The sequence below is a fragment of the Hevea brasiliensis genome, chromosome 11 (assembly GCF_030052815.1).
Source record: "Hevea brasiliensis isolate MT/VB/25A 57/8 chromosome 11, ASM3005281v1, whole genome shotgun sequence".
NCBI lineage: Eukaryota > Viridiplantae > Streptophyta > Magnoliopsida > Malpighiales > Euphorbiaceae > Hevea > Hevea brasiliensis.
In genome coordinates, this window is record NC_079503.1 from 83,958,837 (window position 1) to 83,979,206 (window position 20,370).

Genomic DNA, 20,370 nt, shown 5'->3' on the forward strand with positions numbered 1-20,370 from the left:
GTAGCGATGCAGTGGGTTTTACCCGTTAGTATCAGTGAAGGCTTCGTCAAATTGAAACTCGTTCTATTTACCGTGATACAGTGGAATTTTCCGACAATATCATGGGGTGGAATGGGGCTCTCTTGTTCTGATGAGGGGCAATTTGGGAACTGTGGCTATTAGAAAAATTAGATCTGAGCTAAACCGTCACGATATTGAAAGCCGTAGTAAAGCGCCTCATAAGATAGAACTATCGAGATAGGTAGCGCTTACCGGTGTTAGGAGTCTCTCTACTATAGGACAAAGGGGCATACCTACTCTTACCTATTACGCTTTAATTTCCTTTTGTTTATTTCTTTTGGGTAATTTTGAATCCTACCAAAACGCCTACACATTTTCCTACTTTGATAAATGTGTCGTGTTACTACTGTCAAGTATGATTCAAAATTACCTAATTTGTCTTACTAACAAATTCTCCATGGCGTTACCAAACCGAAGTGCAGAAAAGGATAGGCATCATTTTTATCATGGCATCCTCGAGTCGATCGCGAAAAGGCTCGAGAATGCTAAACTTTGGTCGAATCGGTTCATAGTCGGTACCCTAGCAAAATGATGCTTCAGAGGCACCTGTTACCTCGATACCTTCGCTAGATATCGACAATAAAGAGGTCAAAATGAACAACCACGAGGATATGTAAAATAGATGGAGGTTGCTTCCGACCAGTCAATACAGTTTGAAGAGAAATGCGGAAGGATTACAACCTTAATGCAAGTCAAGGTCCAAATCTGCATTAAAAGCCATGTTGACGGTTTGGAATCCTAAGTGCGGAGTGTTCTCTTTCAATGACATTGATACGCCCCGCTATGGAGGAATATCAGGCATTCTGGGGATCCCATACTCATTGCGAATCGGATCTACTTACACCTCGAGCATAGGCGGACACGAAGCGGTTGGCACATATGTTGAGTTCTCCCAGGAAAAGTGAAGTCGAGAAAGCGATCAAAGGAACACGCATGGATGGTATTGGGCGTACCTTGAAGCGGTTAGATCATTACCTCCAAGAAAGCAGTGGGATCAAGCTTCCATGGCACTCGCCTTGGGAATCTATGGTCCGATCCTGTTCCGGGGCCATTGGGGATCATCACTAGCGGTCTGATGGAGGTATTTTGGACGATGAAAGGCGAGGATCAATCCGATACGGCAATCCTTGCGAAACCTTGTTAACCTAACTTACTGCGGACAACGGGGAAAGGGTCCATTAAGTGTTGCTCGGTTATTATACCTCTGGACTATCGGTCACATGTGTCTGTGGAGACAAAAGGATTGACTTGGTACCTTGACCAACCTCCCATTGAGAAGATGATCCGGTTAGTGATCGGTTCGAAGAATGAAAAAGCGATGGCGGGAGCGGATTACGAGTTTCAATAGCCATGATTCTTTGTTGGAGGAAGTGGGCGTCAAGCCAACCCGTCTTGATTAGTACAGAGGTATTCGATCGGTGTCCCTAATTGGAATAACCGGGTATACAAGTTACACTCGGCCGTAATGAGGCGCTTTGGCTCAACATATCCATGTTCAACATTAAAGAATACCACCAAGGTCACTTCTACCCTGAGCTCAAGGAAGAAGAAGGGTTGAAAATGGCTCGCAAGTCACGGGAAAACATCACTCTAATGGAGAGATCACCCAAAGGCCGAGTGCCTCGGACGATTACCTTAAATGGAGGCGATAGGGACCAAGAACGCTCTACCATAGAATTCAAGGACGACAACCCTCGCCAAGACGCCCTATTAGAGGAAGCTAATAATCGCCTGGTTGACTCGCTACAAAAGGCAAATACCGAAAACTCACAGCTGCAAGAACGAATGACACAATTGGAGGACCAACAGCAGAAACTTAAGAGAAGGGTAAGAAAGCTCAAGGAAGAGGCAAGGGCCGAAAGAATAGGGTTCGAAGAGCAAGAGGTACAGTGGGAAAAAGAAAGAAACTCTCTCCAAGCTGAGGTCAAAGAAATGAAAGGGCAGAATAGTAAGCTTCAGGAAAGGATGAAGTACCAAGAGGTACTCGTTGAAGAGTATAAACAGGAAAACAAGAAGAAGAAGCTTGAATTAAAAGAACAGGCACTCCTCATCAACGACATCTTGAAAGAGTGTGCTAAAGAGAGAAAAGAAAAAGAAACAAGCTGCCCTCTATCAAGGTGAAAGAAAATGTGGACCGATTGGAGAAGATGATAGCACAGGAAAAAGGAACTATTACAGATCAAGTATGCTCTGAAAGTGTTGACCTGCCAAAGCAAGAAAGGTTATATGAGTATCTCGAGAAAATGTCATCTTATTATAAAGAATCTTCGAGCCTAGGCCAATGTAAAAAATACGATGTGCAAATTACTCAGCTAATGAAGTGATTTTTGAACCATTGTTCAGCAAAATTTGTGAATGAATAGTATGACTCCCGTAGGAACTTCCTCGCTAGGGTTATGTGAAAAATTGAAATGCGCTATATGGACAGGTATCATAAATGCGCATTCAATCCCGTCATTCACGGTCAGACTATCGAACGATGCCATGATAAAGCTGAGGCGATTATCCTTTTGTAGATTCCAACCTGGCTCTCAAATGCCACTGTATCCTTCGTCCAGACCAGGACTTTTAGTTTTTTTGCAAAACTCAAATTCATTTAAATTTTTTTATCCTCACAGGAAATCAATATTGATTCAAACAAGGCAAGTCTGACCAAGCACACGATCCAACCCAAGCGAGTGTACTTAACAAGATCTCGAACGAGGAAGATAATGGAAAATCAGGAGCAAGTACAGAACCTACAAGGACAGGTCTCCGAGTTGAAGGATCAGCTTTCTGAAATTATGAGACTAATGAAGGAAATGTCTCAGAGCAAACCTGCTTCAGAACCTAGCCCACCATTACCTCCTCCGCCTCCTACAACAAATGATCCTCAGCAAGCTTCAACCTCTTTTACCTTTCAGTCTCCCATTCAGCACTCGACAATCACTGTCAATCCGGTGACCATAAATAATGACCCACCTTTTTCCTATTACCCTGCCTCAAATGCGAGCCTCACCATTCAATCCCGATCCCTCCAGTTTACTCCACCCCTCAGCTCCCGGTTGGAGGAGTGTATCATGCGGTGGAAGGAGAACATAGGGCGAGAGAAAACGAGAAACTATCTGCCCTAGAAGAAAGATTGAGAGCAATAGAAGGGTTGAACATGTATGGCTCAGTCGATGTGTCGTCACTGAGATTGGTGCCAGATGTGGTGGTACCACCCAAATTCAAGATTCCTGATTTCGACAAATACAGCGGAAACTCAGATCCCCGCATCCACCTGGCAACCTACATTGCCAAAATGTCGCCTTAATGAGAAGGCGATAGACTTCTCATTCACTTCTTTCACGAGCCTCTCGGAGCGGCTACGAGATGGTGCATACAATTGGGCGAGCAAGCTGCACTCTGGAAGGACTTAGCGATACCTTTCTTAAGCGGTACAAATTCAATTGTGATGCGGCACCCACAAGGAGGGACCTCGGAACACAGTAAAGACCGGGAAGGTTTTAAGCGGTATGCCCAACGATGGAGTGAGAAGGCTGCAGTATATCCTCCTGGATGATAATGAACTCTGCTCCCTATTCATTGAAACATTGAAGGCTCCCTACTTCAACCTGATGATTGGAAATACCTCCAACAGTTTCTCAGATATCATCCAAGCCGGTGAGAGAATTGAAGCCAATCTGAGAATAGGAAGGCTACAGGAGTTAGCGAGAACCACGTGAAAAAGGCGCCAATTTTGGCAAGAAAAGGAGAGTGATGTGCATTCCATCACTAGGCGAATAATTTTCCCCAATTCCCCAAAATAACTACCGGCCATATCCTCCTCTCATGGCCCAACTATCATGAACATTCCACCCCCTTTCCCTAATTATCCACAACCACGCCCTGTACGCCCCACTGCAAATTTCCAACCAAGACCACCTCCTCCTCCAGGCTCAACCACGGCCACCACAAAATAACCCAAGACCTCCAAGGAATCCTGATCCACCCCTTCCCCTCCCTCTCAGTGAAATATACCGATACCTTGTCGGTATAAACCAAATCGTACCAGTCCCTTTAGACCCAATCCAGCCGCCATATCCCAGGTGGTATGATGCCACAGCCCGTTGTGAGTATCATGGAGGAGCACAAGGGCATTCAACTGACAACTGCGGGGCACTCAGAGGGAGAGTGCACGCTTTAATCCGGAACGGGTGGTTGAAGATTGAGGGGAATGGTTCCCTCCCCAATGTCACCTCAAATCCACTGCCCAACCATAATGCGGGTAGTGGTGTAAATATGATTGAATCTAAGGGAGAGGGATCAACACCTGAAGTGGATAAGCTGGTTCCTTACTTTGAGGAGATTTTTGCTATAGCAATGAGGGAAGGTTACCTTTCCCCTCAGGTAGCGGGAGCTGAGGAGGATACGGGGTGTCCTTATCACGGAGGGGCAGCTGACCACGAGCTGCGAGATTGTGAGGGGTTCAGGCAAGAGGTCCGGAACTTATTGTCTTTTAAGGTTCTGAGATGTCAGAAGAGGTCAAAGACGGAAGGGGAAGTGAACACCACAAGATACAGCCAGAATACCTCTACCTCCAAACCCAGAATCACCTTCTCACCCCCGGTAGCCTCACCGCCGGTAACGGTTATCCGAACTCCACCTCAGCTCCCCATCACCAACACTCATGCTGTCCCTTGGAACTATAATTTCCAAGTTTTTACTCAGGGAGCGTCAGCGGACATCCGCTCTAGCAGCCTCGCCTCCGGCACCACCAAAACCATGTTTTGCTCCTCACGAGCATTTCAGGATGACTTATGATGGACCTACCAGCAACATCACTCCCCAAACCAGTTCTCGGCCCGTTATTGCAACAAGATCCTCTCCACCTGAACAAGAAGTCGAGTTTATAACTCGAAGTGGAAGGTGTTCTGAACGAAGAAAGAGAGAAGAGGAAAGGAAAGTAAAAATGGGAGAGTCGTCAAAAACACGGAAGAGGAGGTTGAGAAAGCGAAGCGAGCACTTGAGCATAGAGAAGAGGAGGAGCTGGTGCTCCTAATAATGTATCAGAGCGAGTATTACGTAGTGGAGCAGTTGAGGAAAACCCGCCGAATATCATCAAGTATCATTGATCACGAGCTCGGAAGTCCACCGACAAGCCTTACAAAGAATGCTGGATCAAGCCTTTCTGAAGCCCGACATTACTCCGGGGCAGTTTGAGAAAATAATAGGACAAATCCAGGCATCCAGCTCTGTAGCCTTTTCTGAAGAAGAGGTAGATCCCGCAGGCTTAGGGCACAATAAAGCTCTGCATATAACGGTGAAATGTAAAGGCTGTATAGTGGCCAAGGTCCTCATCGATAACGGATCGGCCCTCAATGTATTGCCCAGTGCGACCTTAGCCAGGCTACCGGTTGACCAATTGAATATACGTCAAAGTGCAATGGTGGTAAGAGCCTTTGACGGAACAAGGAGAGAGGTGCTGGGGGACATTGACTTGCCAATCCAGGTCGGTGCATGTACTTTCAATATCACGTTTCAAGTAATGAACATTGAGCCGGCTTACACTATGTTGTTGGGGAGGCCGTGGATCCATTCTGCGAATCTTTGTTCCTTCGACTTTGCACGGAAGATCAAATACATTAAGGGCGGCAAAATCATCACGGTGAGGCGAAGAGGCCATCTGGTCACTAAGCCGCAATCACTCCCTTATGTGGAAGCAATGAGAGTCATTGGAAAGTTCTTTCCAGGCCCTTGAATTGCAAGATACTGGGAAGGAGGGGGCCATGGCTATGGTGGCCAAAGTAATGTCAAGAAGCGGGTATGAAGAGGGTAAAGGCCTAGGCGCCACATTACAAGGGATTGTCGAGCCTATACCGGCCATTCAGAAGATAGGCCGTTGTGGTTTGGGGTATGAGGAGGATGCCCTCGTGGATGGGCGATTCTGGATGAGAAAAATGCTTCGGGATCAGAGATTTGACCAGAAGATGGGAAAGGTGAAAGTAGTCCCGAGAATCACGGAAATCTTCACTAAACCGGTCATTCAACATCCGGCAAGTACAGAAGAATCACCTGATGATCCATCCATAGATGTCATCCAACTGGATTCCTTGTATGAGGCCCTAGTTTCGCCAATGGCTGAAGAGCAGGAGCTTGACAACTGGACAACGGAGGATATCCCTGTACTCAATCTCGAGTAAAGTACCTCTGGTTATCTACACTTGATCACTTTGTCCATGGTGACAAGTGTAATACTGTAAATGGACCTTTTCTTATGGCATTAATATTAATGAATTAATAGCGCATTTTTAATCCAATACTCTTTTTCTTTCCTTTTAATTCCATCCTTATAACATGTTCTATTCTTTATTCCTTCAGGACAATTCATCAATTAACACCTAATAATCCAATAGACTCAGGAATCCCTCTGGTTAATTTTGAAATCCCCATAACTGCCATTACTTCAAGTGATTCTGAGGAAGACCTTACAGAGGAAAGCAATGAAAAAGATGAACCCTCCCTCGTGCCTTGTGAAAATGAAACGCGCACAATAAACTTAGGCACGGAAGAAGTAAAGGGAACTTAAGGTAGTGGAGAGTGAGGAATTGGGAGATATGATCGGTCTGCAAGGAATTTCTCGGCGTGTTCTCTTGGAGCTATGATGACATGGTCGGTTTGGACCCTCGGATAATGCGCACAAAATTCCCTTGATCCGGGGACAATCCCGGTAAAACAAAAGTTAAGGAGAATGAATCCCGACACACTGCTTAAGGTTCGGGATGAAGTCAAGAAACAGTATGACGACGGGTTCTTAGAAGTGGTCAAATACACCCAATGGGTGGCTAACGTCGTCCGTGAATGAAGAAAGACGGAGAGTCGGGGTGTGCGTTGACTACGGGATCTTAATAAAGCTAGTTTGAAAGACGATTTCCCTCTCCCCCACATTGATGTGCTAGTTGACAATGCCGCGGGTTTGGGCAGATGTTCGTGTATTGATGGGGCATCAGGGTACAATCAGATTCCGATGGACAAGGAAGACAAGGATAAAACTGCTTTTATCACCCAATGGGGGGTATTCTGCTATCGGGTCATGCCATTCGGGTTGAAGAATGCCGGGGCTACTTACCCGCGCGCAATGGTCACATTATTCCACGATATGATGCATAAAGAAGTGGAGGTGTATGTGGATGATATGATCATCAAATCCCGGGGAGAGGAGAGCCACGTTCAGGTGATAAGGAGGGTGTTTGAAAGGCTCAGGAAATATCAGTTGAAGCTGAACCCTGCTAAGTGCATATTTGGAGCTAGATCGGGAAAATTGTTGGGATTCATAGTAAGCGAAAAAGGGATAGAAGTGGACCCAGACAAAGTTCGAGCTATTCAAGAAATGCCGTCCCCAAAAACAGAAAGGGAGGTGCGCGATTTTAGGAAAGTTGAACTACATTTGAGGTTTATTTCTAATCTCAGTGCCATAGCTGTGCCTATTTTGAGATTACTCCGGAAGAACTACCCTTCCCAATGGGATTCGGATTGTCAAAAGGCTTTCGAATCAATCTATCAGTATTTGTCAAATCCACGAAGATTGGTCCCACGTGGCAGGAAGGCCTTTAATCCTGTACCTGGCAGTCCAACAGAATTCTATGGGGTGTGTTTTGGGGCAGCATGATAATTCCGGCCGAAAAGAGAGGGCCATTTATTACCTGAGCAAGAAGTTCAATGATTGTGAGTCAAGGTACTCCTTCTTAGAAAAGACTTGCTGTAGCGTTAGCATGAATGACAAATCGCCTCAAGCACTATATGTTGAATCACAAGACATGGCTTATCTCCGGGATGGATCCTATCGATACGTATTTGAAAGCCCATTCGTGCGGGAAGGATAGCCAAGTGGCGGTTATATTCTTCCAATACGACATAGTCTACATGACCCAGCGGTGAAAGGTAGCGTGATTCGACCTCCTAGCGAGAAAACCCTATCCAGATTATGAAGCTCAATTTGAGTTCACGATGAACATATTAATGAGGTAGACGCAAAGAAGACGAGCCAACCGATGTATGGGAAATGTATTTTGATGGAGCGATCAATTTATCGAGAAATGGAATCGAGCTGTACTAGTATCCGGACGGAAAACATTTCCGATAGTGCTAAATTGGGGTTTGTGTACCAACAATGTCGCAGTATGAAGCTTGTGTAATGGGTCTACATGCCGCTATAGAGATGAAAATCAGAAAGTTGGAGGTGTACGGAGACTCGGCTCTGATAATCTATCAAGTCAAGGGAGAATGGCAAACTAAGGATCCCAAGTTGATCCCATATCAGAAGTACTTACTGGAGTTGATCAAGAAATTGAAGAAATCTCTTTCACTCATCCGAGTAGAGACAAGAATCAATTTGCTGATGCCTTAGCTACTCTAGTATTATGGATCAACTCGAAGAAGGGCAGACGTTTCAGACGTTGAAGATTAAGGTAAGGGATGAGCCAGCCTATTGCTTCATGATTGAAGAAGAGCCCGACGGAAAGCCTTGGTATCATGACATCCTAGTCTACTGTAGAACCAGAGAATTCCCGTCAGGGCAAGCAAAATGAAAAGAAGATGATTGAGGTTAGCATTAGGGTACTTTCGGTGGAGAAACCCTATACAAAAGAAGCTCCAAGTGCGAGATGCGTAGATGCAAAAGAAGCAAAGAGAATCCTCTTTGAAACTCATGAGGGAAATTGTGCCACTCACGCCAATGGTCACATGATGTGAAGCAAATCATGCGACGTGGGTATTTTGGACCACAATGGAAAAGGATTGCATCGAGTATTTCCGGAAGTGCCACAAGTGTCGATTCTGTGAGATCCGATAAATGTGCCACCTCACAAGCTGTTCAATCTTGTCTCACCGTGGCCTTTTGCAATGTGGGGCATAGATGTGATTGGTCCCATCAATCCCAAGGCATCCAATGGGCACAGATTCATCCTTGTAGCCATCGACTATTTCTCCAAGTGGGTCGAGGCGACATCCTATGCTCACATCACGCAGAACACGTTTCTCAAATTCTTCAGAAGCAATATCATCTGCCGGCATGGTCTACCGAATGAAATTGTCACTGATAATGCCAAGAACTTGAATGGTCCGAAGATTCAGGAATTATGTGACCAATACAAAATCCGACACCTCAATTCCTCCCCATACCGTCCCCAGATGAATGGAGCGGTGGAAGCTGCAAACAAAAACCTCAAGAGAATAATCCGGAAAATGACGGTCACATATAGGGATTGGCATGATATGCTTCCCTACGCTCTTCACGCATACCGGACTTCCGTAAGAACCTCGACCGGGGCAACTCCATACTCACTGGTCTACGGGATGGAAGCTGTATTGCCTATTGAGGTTGAAATCCCGTCCCTAAGGATTTTGAAGGAATCAGGGATCGATGAGTCAGAATGGATCCAGTCAAGGTTGGATCAGTTGAATTTGCTGGATGAGAAAAGGTTAACAGCAGCATGTCACGGACAATTATACCAGAGAAGAATGGCCAGGGCATTTGATAAAAATGTACGCACACGTGAATTCCAACCCGGGGACCTAGTACTGAAGAAAGTCTTCTTTGAACCAAAGCGACCCGGGGCAAGTGGACACCAACCTATTAGGGACCCTATGTGGTTAAAAAGACATTTTCCGGAGGAGCCTTGATCTTGACCCACATAGACGGTGAAGAATTCCCGAGACCAGTCAATGCCGACACTGTCAAGAGATACTATGCATAAAAAGGGGAAAGGGTGAAAACCCGAAAGGGCATCCAAAAAAAAAAAAAAAAAAAAAAAAAAAACCTTCTCGGGGTGAAAACCCAAAAGGGCGTCCCAAGAACCAAAGTGGAGAAATAAGGAAGAGGGTATGAAACCGCGAATAGAGAAGAGACCGTTAAGGCATGAGACTCCGGAGAACTCGAAATAATGGCAGTTAAAAGACTTCAAAACTAACCATAAGGAATATGTGAGATCTATCTTTGTACCTTTTCCTCTCCTTTGAAAGTCTATTCTTTCTAATAAAGTTATACTTCATTCCTTCTGTTGTTATTTTCCCCATGCTATCCTTTCTCTTTGTTTAATGCGCTATTAATTATTTAAAATTTTTGCCATAATATTTTAATTTTAAAATTTATAACCTCACGTAATTTATTATGATATTTGCATGAAATAGCCTTAAAAAAAAAAAAAAAAAAAAAAAAAAAACTTCTAGAGGTGAAAACCCGAAAGGGCGCACAGTCGAATGGAAGAGAAAGTGAAAACCTGCAAGGGCGCTCTCCGTAGAGTAAGAAGAAAGTCGGGAATGAAAAAGGGGCATCCGAAAGAATGAGATCATAGGTCAGGTCTTGCAACTCCTCCTCCATTAATCATCCGCCTTCGTTATCTTGTTAAGTACACTTCTTCAGGGAAAGAACTTCATGTGTCAGGGTTAGACTCGCCTTGTAAGTTGATTTTAATTTCCTGCAATTCCACCATCAACCTCTGGTTCCTTGATCCAAGTTGATTTTAATTTCCTGCAATTTAAATTTCTGCTATCAACCTCTGGTTCCTTGATCCAAGTTGATTTTAATTTCCTGCAATTCCACCATCAACCTCTGGTTCCTTGATCCAAGTTGATTTTAATTTCTGCAATTTAAATTTACGCTATCAACCTCTGGATCCTTGATCCAAGTTGATTTTAATTTCCTGCAATTCCACCATCAACCTCTGGTTCCTTGATCCAAGTTGATTTTAATTTCCTGCAATTTAAATTTCTGCTATCAACCTCTGGTTCCTTGATCCAAGTTGATTTTAATTTCCTGCAATTCCACCATCAACCTCTGGATCCTTGATCCAAGTTGATTTTAATTTCATGCAATTCCACCATCAACCTCTGGTTCCTTGATCCAAGTTGATTTTAATTTCATGCAATTTACATTTCTGTTATCAACCTCTGGTTCCTTGATCTAAGTTGATTTTAATTTCGCCATTTAAAATTCTATTATCAACCTCTGGTTCCTTGATCCAAGTTGATTTTAATTTCATGCAATTTACATTTCTGTTATCAACCTCTGGTTCCTTGATCTAAGTTGATTTTAATGTCATGCAATTTACATTCCTGTTATCAACCTCTGGTTTCTAGATCCAAGTTGATTTTAATTTTCTAGGTCATTAACTTAGGTGTGCTTTAGTTCACTAATTTCAAATACATAATCGTCCAAAATATGAGTCGGATTCTTTACATAATTCCTATACGTAAATCTTTCCTTTAATAGAAATTATGTAAAGAGGAGCAGCTGTCGACACCATATTTTGGTCGATCCCTAGAATCAATAAAAATTCTTCTTTGAACGACTAATCACGTTTAGGTCCCTCCTTGATAGGAGGTCAAATTTCAGATATATCCTCACAAAGACTTGAATCAATGATAAGTCATAGCATCCCTTAAAACTAAGACGATCTCTCAAATCATTTACCGATCCCTCAAACCCGTTGCCGAATTTCCGGACTCGTCGGGCATATTCCTGATCTCTGTTGATGAATAAAATGAACGGGCACTAGATCTTTTCCTACCAGTTTTATTGCCGACCTCCTTTCCGAAAGTTTAAGAGCTAAAGTTTTGGTTCGATTCCTATCTTAAGAGTTCGAGTAAAATTTTCAGTCAAGTTACATTGACATTTCTTCCCTACCGATCTCATGTTCAAAGTGCTTTCCGATCTCTCATACTTAGATTAATAATCACATTTAGTTTTTGTTTCTTTGTGCTCATACAATCAAATACTCAGACAAACAATGGTTTAAAATTTTCCGATCACAATCATTCATTGAACAAAAGGCATTTCATTTCATGTCATAATTTGTACAAGTTATTCGGCTGGGGGATCACCCCCAGCCTGATCTACATTTGGATCACTCCCTCTCTCCCTCTCACCCTCGGCTTCATCCTCACTGTCTTCATCATTGTCCTCAGGAGCCACATCGGCCATCCAAGAAAAGTCTTCTTCTGGGTAACGCTCTTGGAGTGCGGCCAAGAGATCCTTGTGAGCCTTCACATAGGCCTCGGCTATTCCAGTCACCATCTCCTCATCCCTCTCCTTAAGCTCCTTGTCTTTCTCCTTAAGCTCCTTATCCTTCGCCTCAAGTTCCTCTATAAGTTGAGCGACCTGAGCCAACCGTTGGCGTGAAGCACTGGACTTCCTTAAGAGCACGGTCCCTCTCATCCAAAGCACGATCTGTTCGCCAACCGGTCTTCATGGAGCTTTGCCGTCCCTCGACTTGAGATATATAATCCGGCGGATGAGAGTTGGGATCGGAGGGAATCCACCTCTGATTCTTCTTCCCGATCTCCTTACCCGGTGAATCCTTTCGGATCATGGTCCGGTTCACGGACACTCCACGTTTAAGCTCATGGTCCGAGTCAATATGTCGTCGAGACCATTCAGGATAGCTTTGTCCGATCCTCCGGAAAGAAGATGGTAGACCCGGGACTTTGGCGAAATCGAGTTCTCCTTGATCAGATTATTCCTCAAGCGATCAATCGATACTTGAGCGCCAGAAGAGGTCCTCCCGAAGCTTGAGTAGGCCCCCTTCCTGCTTGGAACAACTGCAAGAGTCGGAGGCTGCTCCTCCGATCTAGGAGGAGATCGGGTAGCTTGGTGGTCGGACCGAAGGTTGGGGAGGATCACTTTGTATCTCCCGGGTTCGTGACCAGGGCGTTTGGAGTCGTTCAACGCTTTATCTCCTTTATCTTAGGAGATCTCTCTCTCCTTCTTCCGTTTCCTTGAACCCTCACCACCCGCCATACTGCACAAAGAAAAGGTTAGTGAGATCACTAAGGTCGTGAGAATTGAGATATAGAAAATACCGATGCCGAGGTTAGAGAGCGGAAGTTCGCGGTCTTGGCCAAGTGAGCAATGATCCAATGGTGCGGCTCGGCCACCGCATCCAAACAAGAATACTTTTAGTGGCAGCCTCACTCTTCAAATCCATCACTATTAGGCTTTCATCTTGGCTCGGGGTGATGTGATTCGAAGCAAAGGTCCCCGTACCACCAGTGCGGGAAGTCCTCAAAATGGCTCGGATCTTTGCTCCTCACAATGAAGAAACGATTCTTCCAATTCTTAAGAGACGAGGGCGATCGGAAAAGAGCCGCAACGAGGCTTCGCTGGAAGAACCGGTGGTCATCGTCCTTTGGCGAGATAGCCGGTGCAACTCGGCGAACACCTTAGCCGTAGGTCCGATTCCCTTAGCTAGGCATAGGCCTCGGAAGGCTACTAAAATCCGCCATGAGTTAGGGTGGATCCGAGCGATGCTCGCCGGTGAAGTTTTAGGACCTCCTTATAGAAGTCATCCAGGGGGAATCGAAGACCGGCCTTTAACTGTTCCTCATACACCATGACTATGTCGTTCTCTTCAAAGGAGTGATCGACACGAACATCGCCATGGCACTTGATCAGTTCATATGAATCAGGACAAATGTTGTATTCTTGAACAAACGATTGCAGATCGGATTCCCGAAGAACCGATGGAAGCTCGTCTATAGGAAGGGTCTCTATCCATCAAGGAGGTGCAAGCCTTGATGGAATGAACCGACCCCGACCTGGAGCAGAGACCCTAGGGGGTTCAGGTTGCGTGCTTGGCCCGACCGCCTCTTCTTCATCAGACGATGACCATGAGAACTGAATGGAAGGAGGGCTCGCCGCTCTCTGACCTTCGGCACCGCTCATTTTCAAGGAAAAAACAAAGAACTTAAACTAAAAGAGGATTAAAGCCCTTACCGGAGTCTGATCGTCGTCGGAGAAACTGGAGAAAATGAGAGAACTTCGAAGTTGTGAGCAGGGGATTGAAAATGGAATGAGAGAACAACTGGCTAACCCTCCCCTATTTATACTAGTCCGAGCATTTAATGCTCGCGAGGTTCTAGGCGGCGCATCGATTGGTGAGACTCGACAGCTGTTCTGACACTTCTCTCAAATTACCGAATGTTCAGAGATCGGTTAATTGGAGATTGGCATAATGAGTTAAACATTTTAAAATAAGGAATCAGTTAAGTGTCATTCAGGTAAAGAATCAGATCGGACAAATATATCAGAGATCGGAAAATAATCAATGCAAAAATAAGATGATAACCGACAAAATAAAGTCTTTATTCTCAAAAGATCGGATTACATCATTTGGGCGATCTCTAGGGATCGGATTACAATAAAGGTCTAGCTACATCATGTGGCCGATCTCTAGAGATCTGATTACATTGGAAAATTACATCATTTGGACGATCTCTAGAGACCGGTGAAAAATCCTATCTGAAGAGGCTGATCTAAGGATCAGTTTATAACTTATCCCAAGGATACTCCCAGGTGATCTAAGGATCAGTTTATAACTAATCCCAAGGATACTCCCAGGTGTTCTAAGGATCAGTTTATAACTGATCCCAAGGATATTGCCGACCGGATGCTTCATCCGCTGTCGGAACACCCAATGTGGATCAGAATCGCTGTCGGAACACTCAATGTGATGAGAAGCCGAATGAACTCAGTTGAGCGACTCGAGATCGGTACAACCGAGGTCCGCAATACAGATTGATCAAATCCAGTTCTCTCACCATCGTCAATTAGGACCATCCAATCACCGGGATCGTAAATTTTCAGTCGAGGAATAGGGAATTCCATCGGAAGAGGATCAAAACCACAGTTGTAGCCGGAACTTTCCGAAGCTAGAACCAAGAAACAAGGAGAAAGAGAAAAATCGAATGAAGGAAATGCCACTATCAACAGGGGTATATATAGGGGAAAATGGGCATTTAATGCTGAGCGGAAAACGAAGCGGACGCTTCGAAAATCGAGATGTAATTAATGCTTGGACCGAATCCAGACTGATCAAGGGATAAAAGAGATCGGGAGATAGGAGATCAGCATGAGAGATCGGAATAGGAGCTAGGGGAGGGATCGGAAGACAAAAAGAATAAGACAAATTCCAATAACCGTCGTCAGAATCAGAGCCGAGGTAGTTAAAGCGTGGCGACGAGATCTCCACCGCACGCCTAAGAATCGCCCGCACGTCGACAGTGCCGGTATGTCATGACATCCTGTACATCCCAATCTCCACCGTTGATCTCACTTGTAAGGATGAATCCGAACCCTTGGATCAAAAGAGAAGATGACAATACCAGCGTTTTCACTCTCCCTCGGATCGTTCGACAAGAGGATTCAAGACCGTCGGATTAAAAGAGGAAAAGGACAAATACTTTGAGAAGCGATCTCGACCATTCGTTTTGATTCTCTTTAATTCTGAACATCCGATCATGTACTTCAAAATCGACCCTCCATCTCCTCAAAATGAATCCCGACCCTTCATGGGGAGCACCGATTCCTATAAATACTGCATGAAAACTGCTCAAGGGGAACAAAAAGATATAGGCAAGAGGCTGCTATTATCGTGGAGGAACTCTGAAACTTCATTCAGTTTGTTACTCTGCTGTTTTGTAGTGATTAAAAGACTTTTGAAACTAGTTTTCAGGAGTGTTTTCTTGAAAAAGATTTTGAATATTGGAACTCTACATTTCCAGTTTGTTCATTATCTGGTCATACTCTCATCATCCACTTTCCTTTCCTCTGTTCAAGCTCAACTTCCTTTCACCTGGTTCTTACGGTTACCTTTTAGCTAAAGTATCTCTCGGTTTCACGCAGACATCAACTCTCAGGTGATCAATCCGCCATCACTTGTTTACCACTTCACGCTTATTTCAATATATTTGGCTCCTCACAGGTAAGAGTTCACACTACTGTTTACGTTTGTTTCCTGCACTTCCTTTGTTCTTCATACATCTGCAACTTTCTTCAAGGGTATTTTGTACAAGAGAACCCAAGAGAAAATATTGTTATAAGAGTTCATGTTACTGTTTTATTAAGCGTCTACGTTTATTTCCCGCATTTTCCTTGTTCTTCTTACATCTAGACCATTTCTGCACAAGCAATCCCAAAGAAAGTCACTCTCAAATCATTTTTTAGTGATCAGTTCATTTTATTGATCTCCGTAATTTCTGAAAACCAGTTTTTTTTTAACTCTTTGTAGTATGTAAATGGTTGGGTAAACGTAGGTAGCTGCAACTTAGAGGTCTCCTTTAAAAAGAGGACCTGAATAACACGTCAGGAAGATAGCCGAACTATTAGGCCGACGTAAACAGCAATTCGACAAAGATGTCATGAAATGGAATAAGACCAAAGTAAACGAAACAGAGTGGATCGGTCATTAATAGATATTGGTAAAATGACTACATGAAAAGGTCAGTGAATCAAGTCTAGTGTTCCCCGTTCAGCCACAGGATATCCATAAACCTTATCCCGGCATTTTGAAGGTCAGAATTCTTAGTTTTAGGTTCTTAAGACCCGTAGCTGTGGTTAAATTTTTAAAGGTCGGAAAAGTCTTTGTCCGAGTCTCATCAAAATAGAAGGGGTCGGAAGAGTCCTTATCCTATCCTTGCCTAAAAGTTTTAAGTCAACTCTTAAAGGAGATCGGAGGAGGGTTCTTATCCGGTCTCCCTTCAAAATTTTAATAAACATTAAATAGGGATCGGAGGAGAGTTCTTATCCGGTCTCAACCTCAAATTTTAATAAACATCTGAAAGAGATCGGAGGAGAGTTCTTATCCGGTCTCATCCTCAAAACTTCAAATAAATAACTTAAAAGAGACCTGAGGAGGAGGTTCTTATCCGGTCTCCTCAAAATTTTAATGAACAAAAAAAGATCGGAGGAGAGTTCTTATCCGATTCTCACACCCGTTCACTAAGGTTGTCTCATTTACTTATGTATCTGGGTGATCCAAATTTAGTGAAAAATCAAACATTCCTTCTACCAAAAGGATTAACATTGCCGCCTAAGCCCTTCTAACTAATTTGTAAAGGACGCAGAATTAAATCTACTTACCCTTATTAAGGGACGAGGTGGGGTGCCTAACACCTTCCCCACCCGTTTACGGACCCCGAACTTAGAATCTCTGTTTTGAAGTGGTTTCATTTTTAATTTAACTTCTCAAATGGTTTTCTTTAGTTTCCCTCAAAACTAAGGTGGCGACTCCTCACTCTTTCCCACTTCGGTGAGTGATCGTCCGGGCGACCGCAAAATCCCGTTGCGACACAAGAGATTACACAGACCAAGATTGCTGAAGTATGGTTACTCTCTACTTTGACACTTAGCCTTAAATTCTTTGATCCTGATTACACTTATTCATTCTGCTAAGATTCCCAAAATTTTATGGATGCGAAGTAACAAGAAGTCATCCAAAATGCTGTCCCTCTAAATCCTCTAAAAAAACAAGGCCCTTGGTAAAAAAAGACAAATGATAATATTAATAGTGCTTAACGTATTCCACGTTTTCTGGTAAGGACCTGTTTTGTCTTAACATCGGCAACTTGTTTTTCACCCATGAAAGTGTTTGTCAATTGTCACCATTTGTCTGGTTTGATTTGGATCTGTTCATAACCCAATTCTAATACCTATATATGACCTTTTTTTTATTCAAAATATTGAGCTAAACCTAACCTTTTTAAAGATATTTGATTGTTTATTCTATTTTCTACCTTAAAAATTGTCATTAATTAGTCTGACTTGTTCAAAATGCGATTCATCCCAAAATAAATAAATAAAATGAAATTGATCTTAGGAATATATGAGCATCTAATCAAATTTGAACACCCCACCTTGTCTATTACCCATCCATCACACTTAAAATTTAATCCTTTAGCACCTTTAGAGTTCCTGAATTTGTTAATATATATGATTTTATTGTAAAAAAAGAAATATAATCTAAATTTAATTTTCAATTTAATTCAAATATTCTATTTAAACCAAACAATACTCCTTTTAATATTTTTTTTCTTATGATCTTCACCTTGTATCAATATCCCTCTTTTACATATATAACGATGGAAGCTCTCTTTTCTTATCAATCAAGGTTTAATTTCATTAGGGAACACTCAAATATTATTTATTTTAAATGCACTAGATTGACGTAGAAAGAATGTGTTTTTATAATTGTAAAAAAAAAAATATAATCTTAATACGTAAAATCTGGCTTGAAAATATTTTGACTGTAAATACCAAAACAAAATATTCCTCATATATATAATGATTTTTTTTTTATGTTTTTTAATAATTTTTTATGTTATTTACATATAAGAATAGAGTCCACTTTCACGAAATAAGAGTGAAATTTCTACTTGAATGGAGTGCAAACAACACATTGATTTAATGCATTACTTGAAGTGGTCTAAATAAAATTATGGCATAGAAATAGACCCAAAACCCACTTAACCTCCAAATAGAAGCATACAAAACACATTGATTCAATCGCACGTAAGGAGATCAGATTCTACATAGAATAATGAAATAAACATTAAGCATACGTGATTAAGATTGTTGCCGTCTGATCTGATGGAGTGCATTGTTGGCATCAAGGTCTGCCTCATCCAAGAAATTGATCAGAAGATAAGCTTGATGTTCAATGATAAGAAAAGGGAAAGTGGGAAACTTTTATTTTTCTTTTTTTTTGCCGTATGAAACTCTACTTCAAAAGTCTATACGAGGAGTTTGATAAAAGTCTATACATGACAACCCATATCTTAGCTTCTACTTATCTTTCTCGTGACAATGAGTTTTAGCTGGCTTTGTGGGTGTTATTATTATTATTATTATTATTATTATTATTATTATTATTATTATTATTATTATCACAATGAGTTCGCGCGTTTTATTAATAAGGGCTTGAAGATTTTTTTTTTAAAAGATATATATTATAATGCTATTAGTATTTAAAGATAAAATTACTAAATACAGTTAATATATACTGACGGTAAGTTTCTCATACTCTTAAACTGGCGTGGTAAGTAGGTTTCAACTATTTGATTGTATAATTATGTCATCCATTTAATATCAAGTCAAGAAGAATGGAAAAAACACAAAATATGTTAATATTTACTCCCTTATTACAAAGAAATCAATAAATAAATTGATATATACAGTCAAATAGATGAAGTTCACCTGCCACGCTAGTTTAATAGCATAAGGAGATTTGTCACGTTAGCATATATTGACGTCATTTAACAATTTTATTCTTAAGTATTAATAGCATAATAACACAGATTAAAAAAAAAAAAAACTTAAACGCTATTAATAAAAGGTGCAAACCACATGGCATTAAAGTGTAATTATATTGGTGATTAACTTACTGCTTGTGGTCCTGGATATAACTTAGCTTCAACCTGTGATCTGATACCTATAGATAAAGATATACATTAACTCAATGTGGGAGCATATGCATCACATTTTGAAGATGGAAAGCTACCAAATATTGAGGTTCAGGGAATAGATGATCCATCGCCATGAGCTGTATCTGTTTGTATTTTTTCATATTGAAAAACGGATGGAAGATTGTACAACTTGTGCAAAAGGAAGGGAGGAAAAAAACTCTGTAAGGTGATTTACATCTGAAAGGTGATTTCCTTTACAGGCAAGTGGAGATCAAGTTTTTGTGACTTAAGACTTCTCTGTATGGAGATGTCAGGATAATCCATTTTCAGAGTCTTGATTCATTGTTATAACAAGTCATTCAAAATACTGGTGGGTCTCAATGAGGGTTCAAGTCAAACTTTAATGGCCATGATCACACTAGTTTCCCTTGACCAGATTTTGAGAAAAGGTGGCGTATATTTTAACTAATTATTTTATACTCTTATCTTTTTTATCAGATAAGGTTTGAATGTTTATATTTAGAACTCGCCAACTCCCAAACATTATTGTCAGATTGGGCCTAATTTCAGGTTCGATTCAAATCTATAAGGCATATGGGCTTGGGGCTTGAAGTTTGATCTAAAAATACAAAAAAAAAAAAAGAATAAATGCGGTGAGCGTGGGTCGAACACGCGACCTTCAGATCTTCAGTCAGACGCTCTCCCAACTGAGCTATCCCCACGCCGTTCTACGTCACAGTTAAAGAATATACTTGAATATTCATTATTGCTGAAGATGGAATCAGCTTAAGAATCATCATCATTGAATTCCAAAGTGTCTGATATTACAATGGCATAGGGCTTCTTTGAGCTTTTAAATATTTTTCAAATAATCACATTATTCTCTAAAATAAAAGTTAATTAAATTTTACAGATGAATATTATATTAATCAATTAAAAAATTTCATAACATTTTATTTATATTATGAAATTTATTATGTTTGGATAATATTATGCAATATGGTTAAAATAAAAAATTATTTTAACCATCATAATTATCACATTACACATATTTAATAGGTTTATAAATTATAAATATTGTTATATATATTTTAGCTTAATTATTTTTATTAA

The 20,370-nt window shown here is 41.7% G+C and overlaps 1 non-coding gene across 1 annotated transcript; it reads right to left on the reverse strand.

Annotated features, from left to right (window-relative positions):
• Positions 1-19,906: 19,906 nt before the first annotated feature.
• Positions 19,907-19,979, reverse strand: TRNAF-GAA (transfer RNA phenylalanine (anticodon GAA)). The gene has a single exon. It is a non-coding gene; the product is annotated as a tRNA-Phe (tRNA).
• Between the last annotated feature and the right edge of the window lie 391 nt (positions 19,980-20,370).